The sequence below is a fragment of the Culex quinquefasciatus genome, chromosome 3 (genome assembly GCF_015732765.1).
Source record: "Culex quinquefasciatus strain JHB chromosome 3, VPISU_Cqui_1.0_pri_paternal, whole genome shotgun sequence".
Classification (NCBI taxonomy): Eukaryota; Metazoa; Arthropoda; class Insecta; order Diptera; family Culicidae; genus Culex; species Culex quinquefasciatus.
The window spans coordinates 89,475,104-89,483,864 of NC_051863.1; positions in this window are offsets into that span (position 1 = coordinate 89,475,104).

Sequence of the window (8,761 nt, forward strand, 5' to 3'; positions counted from 1 at the left end):
CGAGCAGTGAACGAAAGAAGAGAGAAGAGAGAGAGAGCGAGCGCGTGGGCTAATTTTTGCACTTTCCGATGAAATTTTATGTGCGTTAAAATACTGTTTAATGTGATTAGTTTAACTAGTGTATTTAAAGTAAATTAAAGTGCAAAAAAACTCAATAAAAATTTCCATTAACAAAAATGGCATTTTGTGGAGGAGTGAAAATTTTGCTAAGTCCAACGAAAACATGATGAAAAATAATTGTATCATCTCATAATTTACAGGTCGGTTTTTTTCTAAGTCCCAAAATAATTGGGCATTCGAAATTCTGCTAAGTCCAGCGAAAACAAGATAAAACTAGAAAATATCATCTCATGATGGAGAGGTCGATTTTTCTAAGTCCCAAAATAATTTGGCTTTCGAAATTTTTCTAAGTCCAGCGAAAACTTGATCAAACATCAAAATATCATCTCATGATAGACGGGTCGAATTTTTCAAAGTCCCAAATAAATTAATTTTCGAAATTCTGCTAAGTCCAAAATATCAAAAGAAATTAAAATAAAACATTTGATGATCCACTGTCTAGGAACATAAAAAGCATCATGAAATTCGGCGGCAATTTTTTTAGTTTTTGGAACAAACAAAAATCATGCCATGTTCACAAAAACAACTCAAGTTATTTTTTTGTTCGTCCCATGATGCGACTTTCTGCCCGGGCCGATCAGAAAATTACATCTTACGGTAAACTTGTCATGTTGCCAAAACATGAAGATGACATGTTCCCGGGCGGAAAGTGAGTTGGTGGATATTACTTCGAACTATCTTGGCTTGTTTATTCGCATCTTGCTGTAAACTCCTCGAGTTATGACGACTTTTGAAACCGACTGCGTATCATGGAAAGCATATTCCATGATCATACTGCATTATCTACAGTTGATATTGAGGTGTTAGTGGTAGTTTTTGTGGACTTAGCAAAAATTTCGAAAATTTTATTTTTCCAAAATTTTGCGAACATCATGAAATGATTATTTGACTTTATTTATGCTGGACTGAAATTTTGCGTATATTTTCAATTCTTTACATTTACAGAAAAAGCATTTTTGGGACTTAAAAAACTTTGGGAGTTTGGAAACATGATAAATTATTTTGATGTTTATTTTGCTTTGAACCAAAATTTCGGAAAAATCGACGAAATTACAGGAAATTTTTGTCCGATTTTTACAAAAACTTCAGTTTGTTCCTAAAATAATGTCCCTAACAAAATGTCTTCATTGAAATTTTGAAATTCGAAAGTCGGTTTTTAATAATTATTGATATACCCCCTAGAAAAATCGTTCCGGCACTTAGAAAATTTACGGGATCCGTATCACGACAAGATTTTGGTAGAATTTATTTGATTTTGGACTTAGCAAAATTTGGCTTTCGGCCAGTAAAATATATTCAATACTTAATTTTTTTCGAGAAGGAAACTGAAAAAATGGGACTTAGAAATTTTTGGGAGTTTGGAAACATGATAAATTATTTTGATGTTTATTTTGCTTTGAACAAAATTTCGGAAAAATCGTCGACATTGGAAATTTTCGTCCGATTTTTACAAAAACATCAGTTGTTCTAAAATAATGTCCCTAACAAAACGTCTTCATTGAAATTTTGAAATTCGAAAGTCGTTTTTAATAATTATTGATATACCCCTACAAAATCGTTCCGGCACTTAGAAAATTTACGGGATCCGTATCACGACAAGATTTTGGTAAATTTATTTGATTTTTGGACCTGGCAAAATTTTGGCTTTCAATAGTAAAATATTTTCAACACTTAGAAATTTTCGAGATGAGGAAACCGAAAAAAAGTGGGACTTAGAAATTTTGGGAATTTGGAAACATGATAAAATATTTTGATGTTTATTTTGCTTTGAACCAAAAATTTCGGAAAATTCGTCGAAATTACGAAATTTTCGTCGATTTTTGAAAAAACATCAGTTTGTTCCTAAAATAATGTCCCTAACAAAACGTCTTCATTGAAATTTTGAAATTCGTAAGTCGGTTTTTAATAATTATTGATATACCTACAAAATCGTTCCGGCATAAAATTACGGTTCCGTATATTAGATTTATTAGGTATGAATTTCAGATTTGATTTTGCCTCATAATTGAAAATTTTCAACATTTTGAAAAATTATTTTGATAAGAAACATTACCAGGCTTTTGAAAATTTATGGTTTTGGACTTATGCAATTTTAGGAATATTTTCATAAACTTATTTTTAATTTTAAAAAAATGGAATATAGAGACTTTGGATTTTCGTGATTTGGAAAATTATTGTGACATTTGGCGATTCAACGCTTTCTCCACAATTTTTAATGAGTTTTAAAAGTAAAATAATTTTTCAACTTTGAAAAATCTTGTTTTGATGTAAGTGCGTATATTCCTGCAATATTACTAATATTTGTGAAGAGGAAGAAGGGGGGGGGTCTGAATTGTGGCGGGGTGCATTAAAAACCAATAAAATTATTTTTGGGATCAAAATCTACTTTATGAACTAGATATGATTTTTGGAAGATTTCAGTTCCCGGGCAGAAAGTTGCATCTTGGAAAAATCTACCCATGTTCGCAAAAACACATTCAAGTCAAGTTCACCCCAGGGTATGGTTAGAGATAACCGAACATGGCCACGAACATAAAATTGTTCGAGGCGCATCTGCAAAAAAAATCTTGTTGAGTTTATTTGATAACAATGCCACATCAAGTTGAGTTTATATAGTAGCAAACAACTGAAATCTTCCAAAAATCATATCTAGTTCATAAAGTAGATTTTGATCCAAAAATAATTTTATTGGTTTTTGTGCACCCACTTACAATTCAGACCCCTTCTTCCTCTTCCTATATCAAGCTCTTTCAAAGTTGAGAAATATTTTGCTCTAAAAACTCATTAAAGTAATGAAAAAGTGAGTGCAAAATGCAATAATTTTCAAATCACAAATCAAAATATATTCCATTTTTTAAATTAAATAAAAATCCGCAATGCACATCAAAAAACTATCCAAAATAATTTTCAAAATGTTGAGAAAAAATATTCAACTGGCTGAAAGCTAAAATTTCGCAAATCGAAATCTATTACCAAATCGCGATAAATGATACGGATCCCTGTAAGCTAAGTGCCGGAACGATACAAGGGGTATATAATAATATTAAAAACCGACTTCGAATTTCAAAATTCAATGAAACGTTTTGTTAAGGGACATTATCTTAGGAACAAACTTCGATGTTTTTACAAAATCGGACGAAAATTTCCTGTAATTTCGACGAATTTCGAAAATTTTTGGTTCAAGAAAATAAACATCAAAGTATTTTATCATGTTTCAAATTCCAAAAATTGCAAGTCCCAATTTTCGAGTTTCTCGCATCGAAAAAATTTCTAGTGGAAATATTTTACTGGCCGAAAAGCAGAATTCAACTGGAATCAAAATCAAACAAAACTACCACTGCAAAATCTGTCGTGATAACGGATCCCGTAAATTTTCACAGAACATTTGTGGAATATATCAATAATTATTAAGCCTTTCGAATTTCAAAATGTGAAAACGTTTGTTAAGGAATTATTTAGGAACAAACTGATGTTTTAAAAAATCGGACAAATTTTCCTGTAATTTCGTCGATTTTTTCCGAAATTTTGATTCAAAGCAAAAATAAACATCAAAATAATTTATCATGTTCAAACTCTAAAATTTTCTCAAGTCCCGAAAAATGCTTTCTGTAAAAGTAAGGAATTGAAAAATATACGCAAAAATTTCAAAGTCCCATATAATTAAAATCAAACTTTAAAATATCAACTCATGAAAATTATTCCAAGTGTCAGGTGAAAATTATGTCAGTGACTGCTAATTTTCTAAGTCAGCATAATTTGAAATAAACTCAAAAATAATCATTTCATGATGTTCAGGTAGAATTTTTGGAAAAAATAAAATTTTCCAAAAATTTTGTAAGTCACAAAAACTACCACTAACACCTCAATATCAACTGTAGATAATGCAGTATGATCATGGAATATACTTTCCATGATACGATCAGTTTCAAAGTCGTCATAACTCGAGGAGTTTGGCAAGATGCGAATCGTAAAGCCAAGATAGTTCGAAGTTATATCCACCAACTCACTTTCCGCCCGGGCGACTTTCTGCCCGGGCGACTTCTGCCCGGGAGTTGGTGGCGATAACTGAGCGCCCAACTGCTATATTCGCATCTTGTGTAAACTCCTCGAGTTATGACGACTGAAACCGACTTTGCATATCATGGAAAGTATGACCATGATCGCCTGCGTTATCTACAGTTGATATTGGCGAAAGTGGTAGTTTTGAACTTCCCGACCCGGGCAGAAAGTCGCATCATGGGACGAACAAAAAAATAACTTGAGTTGTTTTTGATATCATGGCATGTTTGATATTTGTTCCAAAAACTCTTAAATGCGCGAAATTATGTTCTTTTCTATGTTTGTAGACTTTTTATCATCAGTTGATAAATTTTAATTTTCTCATGATATTACCGGACTTAGAAAAAAATCGAAGGCCGAATTATTTTGGGACTTAGAAAAAAATTGTCCTCTTTATCATGAGATGATATAATTTTGTTTTATCATGTTTTCACTGGACTTAGCAAAATTTCAAAAGCCAAATTATTTTGGGACTTAGAAAAAATTTCGAAATCTTTATCATGAGATGATATTATTTTGTTTTATCTTGTTTTTGCTGGACTTAGCAGAATTTCGAAAGCCAAATTATTTTGGGACTTAGAAAAATTTCGACCTCTTTATCATGAGATGATTTTTCTAGTTTTATCTTGTTTTGTTGGACTTAGCAAAATTTTCACTCTTCGACAAAATTTTATTTTTCCTACACTTAGAATATTTTTGAAAACCCGGATTATGAGATGATTTACAAGGTTAAATTTTTTCAAGCGGGACTTAGCTAAAATGGCAGTTTTGTTAATGGACATTTTATTGACTTTCCACTTTAATTTACACTAGTTAAACTAATCACATTAAAGTATTTTACCGCATATAAAATTTCATCGCAAAGCGCAAAAATGAGCCCACGCGCTCGCTCACTCTCTTTTCTCTCTTCTTTCGTTCACCGCTCGCACGCAGCGAGACATGCCGTAACAGGAATCGGCAATCGGCAGACAGACAGCTTTTGCGTTCGTGGCGGGCTGGTTTGTTTACGTTTTCGCGCAGTAGTTTTCCACGGATAAATTGTAGTCCGCGAATCGCCGCGGGTTGTGAGTACGTTCTGTGGCCGAGTGTGTGTTCGTTCGGTCCGTGGCGTTCGGGAGCCGTGATATGTTGTGGTTAAGAGATTGTATGTTTTTTGTGGCTGGGGGCGAAGAAAAGTTTCGCTCCGTGTTGACGGGTGCAAGGAAAGTTTCAGCCAAGCCGCTGCCCCAGAAAAGTAATCCTCTTACAAGATGCTGCTGTGGTTTAACGAGGAAAGGATTTTGGCGGATTCACCAGTACAAGGACAAAGTTTGTTTACGTTTTTGGTGCAGTAGTTTTCCACTGATTAACAACAGCCCGCGAATCGCCGCGGCTTGTAAGTGCGTATTTTGGCCGTGGGAATGTGCGTTCGTTGGTGTCGTTTTATGAAAGTTGCGAAATGTTATTTATGTGAAAGTTGATGTTTTGTGGCTCGTTGGAGAAGAAAAAGTTACGTTAGCGGGTGCATTACAAAGCCGCAGTTCGCAGAATCGAAATCCTCCTGCCTGCATGTCGCTGGTCATCATTCCTCCTCCTCCTCCAGCAGGTGCTATCAAGACGCGGATCAACGTCGGAATGATTTTGGCGAATGACAGTTCTCGGTGGAGGAAAACAGCAGTTTCTATTTGTTTTGGTTTTGTCGTCGCGTCATCAGAATCGCGATTTGTGGAGGAACCGTATTTGGTCCGTGTGTTTTCGCGAGTGCGCGTGTGATTGTTTACGTTTCTGAACCTTCCTCTTGTGATTCCGGAGGAGATGATTAAATTGTGTGGCTCGCAAGCAGTTTCACGGAGGAAGATGAGTCCACCTGAAGTGGCTACAGATGTTGGTTCTACTAGTCAACCGACAAATATTTTCGACGATTTTAAAACTCAGATAAGTATTGCTTGTTTTCTTTTTCTTTGTTTACTACAGTCAAACCTCTTTTTACATGGTGGCTTTACACTTTTATTTCGTAGATTTCTCTGAAACGACTCAACATTTTGCAATCTTTTAAAAGCAATTTGTAGGTTTTGTTCAGCTCTACAAAATGCTTTAGAAACTAAAAAATATTGGATTTAAGAGCAATCGACGAACAAAAAATATAACGCCACCGCGTAAGTTTTCTGTATTAATTTTTAATTATTCCATAAATTTTGTTTGAGTTGATGCTTTGTGTTTTATTTTCTCTTACAGATCTACCAACGGGCATTTTCTGGAAATTCGGCTTCTAGAATTTTGTTTACTTTGACCAATCAGCTGCAAAATGGATTGTGCTGCAATCATATGCTCTCTGGATGCATTTGAAGAGGATTAACAAGGTAAGTACGAGAATATTTCAAAGTGAACCTATCACTTCAGTTTAGAAATTCTTTCAAACATTTCAATGTTTGTTTAGCAAAGTTCAGTTTTCACCGTTATTTATGCTGATTTTGAATACACATTATTGACTTTTGACAGATTGATATAAAATTCTGAAAATAAATTATTTATTGATAAGGATTGCATATATTTTAGATTCTTTCCTTTAAAGACCATATTTTTGTTTATTTTTTGTTTGGGAATTTTATAAATTTAAATGTTTGTATAAGACCGAGCCACGTTGCCCAGTTTAACGCTTCCACCTTGACAATATTTACAAATTTCTACACTTTCAAATAGGTTTGCTAAATTTCAGGAAAATTTTCAGCGGCCAATGCAAATAAATTAGTGCATTATTGATTTGTTTAGTTCAATTGTACAGATTTTCAAGCTTTTTCTTTGACGGCACAAAAAGTTTGATTTGTTTTAATATTGTTAGTTGTATGCAATTTGGATGTAATTTTTTGTTGCCCCCTGATTTTCGGGCAAACTTCGAAGGAGGAGTGACAAAACTTGAAATAAAATTTTTACCAGCCTTACTTATTCACACTAAACTTTGAATTAATTCGAATTATACGGCAAATATACAGTCATCCCATACACAGAAAAATCAATTCTCGAAACCGTGAAGTCAGTTCACGATTATGAAATTCCTGAAGAATATATTCAGAGTATGGTGCATTTGCACCATAAACGTGAATATATTCCTTCGTGGTTCTCATAATCGTGAACTAACTCACGGTTTCAACAGTGCCCTGTGTATTCAGGTACCCACAAATTCGGAACACTTTTGTGATAATTTGTCAAAAAGCATGCAAATGCATCTTTCTGTGTACCCTACTATTTTTAGGACCTTTATTTGGACATTCTTGCTATTTCATTAATATAAGTAGTACTTTTAAAACAAAAACTGCATTTCGAGACTATTTTATTCAGAGCAGCAAAATGCTGCTTCCAAATGCCTGTTCCATAATTGTGGGATGTTATTGTGCTCCACAATTGCGGAACACCTGAATTAACTGTATTTCACAAAAAGTTAGCAGACCATTCATAAAACATTACTAAGCATGAGTTTTTATTGGTTTCAGAATGTGAATCATTATTTTTTTAATATGTACCTGGAGCGATAAAAAGATTGTTTACATCGTTAGAAAAAGTGTTCGAATTTTGGATTTCAAGGGTCAAAGTTTTTCTTCAAAACTTGATATAAAACGATAAAATTTGCAGTTAAATGAAGGTAAAAGCGAATCATTATGTTCAATTATCGATTTTCTATGATTTTTTGAATGGCCGATCTGTAAACTGTTCCGAATATGAGGATGACTGTATACAAATATTTTCAAAAATTTAGATTGTCATTATGTTTAGTCTTCCAGCAGATTGTTTGCTATAGTTTTAATTTTAGGTTTATTTAATAAAAATAAATTTTACTTGATTATCACATTATATCATTAAATTAATTTGTTTTATTAAAATACAATTGAAAAACAGTCTATATAAAACTTATATTTTCTTACTGTGTATAACGCTTTCTAAAGCAACCAAATTATTACAGAAAAAATATCTGGAAACATCACAACTTGTTATAATACTTTTATGTTTTTGAATGATATTTTCGCCCCACATTTTTACAGGAAAAAAATGAACTGGTCAGGATAATTTTATGTTTATGGATGATATTTTCCGCACCATAGCATGATAATGAAGTTTCCAACACGAACTTAAGTTGATAATTTTTGATATGCGTAGAGTAAATTATGTTCGCGTTTATGTTTGATTAACTCTTAACTGGAAGTTAACAGGTACTTGACATGTTTGTGTTTTGCAGACATGACAAGTTTTCAGGAAAGATGTAACTTTCTGCGGGGATCAGAAAATTACATCTTACGGTAAACTTGTCATGTTGCAAAACATGAAGATGACATGTTTCCAGAACGCTTGACTTAAGAGATGTAGAAACATAAAATGTAACATGAGTTACTCTACGAAACATCAAAAAATATCAAACCAAGTTGACATTTTGAACATCAAATATCATGTCATGGTACCGAAAATATCATCCAGGAACATGAAATAATCATGACCAATTCTGCTTTTCTGAAAAAATTGGTGCGAAAAAATATCAGAAACATAAAAAATCAAGACAGGTTCAGGTTTTGCCTGAGAAAAACTGTTCGTAAAAATATCATCCAGAAACATTAAT